At 31.5% G+C, this 944-nt stretch overlaps 1 protein-coding gene across 1 annotated transcript in view; it reads right to left on the bottom strand.

Moving 5' to 3' along the window:
* The window catches only part of LOC107720376 (GTP-binding protein 2-like), a 19102-nt gene that overhangs the window by 4996 nt on the left and 13162 nt on the right, over positions 1–944 (bottom strand). The window lies entirely within an intron of this gene.

The raw sequence follows: 944 nt of genomic DNA, 5'->3' as shown, positions 1-944 counted from the left end.
CATCTAGATGTATTTACATGTTAATGCAGCTTAGATGGACATGGAATGCTTTAAACTGCAGTTACAAATGCATAAATAATGTTTTGATATTTTAAACATTAAACATTGAAAACTGATGTTTGAAATTATTTTTTAAATAAAAAGGTACCTTAAATGTGAAATTAAAACCGCCAGTAGGTGGCAGCAAGTCACTATTAAGTGAGTCATTGCGATTAAACCGAATCATTTAAATTGTTGATTCATATAGGAACGAAACACCACACAAGACACAAAACAGCGCTGTGGCTGTGTTTGAAATTATTTTTGTTGGAGAAATAGAGCAAAAACAGGAAATATGGTGTCTAAAACGTAAGTCTCTTAATATTAACTTCTTGTTTATTGAACTGTTGTATAAAATCAATATCACATTTGTAATCATGCTGACTTTTGTAGAAAAAAAACGGCACTTTTCTTAAATAACAAATTAGGGGTGTGCGATATTAACAAAAAATGATATCTCGATAATTTTCTGGGATTTTATCGATAACGATAATTAGACAATATTTTGCTGAGTGTGTTATTGTGCTGGTAACTTATCTCTAATTGTGCTAACAGCTATCTCCTGAATTTTTTGATATTCTTCATATTCTGTGTGGTCAGTTCACAGCAGTGATAGAAATGAATCATTTCCAACAAGTTTTATGGGCATTTTTACCTTTAAGCCATTTTTTCTAAAAGTGTGCACCATCTTTTGAGTCAAATTCTTGCATTTGGGCTGTTACCAAGCAAATGAAATCAGTATCAACAAAATTGATCTTTGCAATGCAGAGGAAACACAGAGGCTGCATTAGAAGTGGCATTTAGATGCATTTACACACTGTTTAATGCAGCTCTGAGGGACAATTAATACTTTAACCTGCAGTTACAAATGCATAAATAATGTTTTGATATATTAAACATAAAAC

The sequence above is a fragment of the Sinocyclocheilus rhinocerous genome, unplaced genomic scaffold, assembly GCF_001515625.1.
Source record: "Sinocyclocheilus rhinocerous isolate Xijiao unplaced genomic scaffold, SAMN03320098_v1.1 scaffold1292, whole genome shotgun sequence".
NCBI classification, from domain to species: domain Eukaryota; kingdom Metazoa; phylum Chordata; class Actinopteri; order Cypriniformes; family Cyprinidae; genus Sinocyclocheilus; species Sinocyclocheilus rhinocerous.
This window is presented reverse-complemented; position numbering and strand designations above follow the sequence as displayed.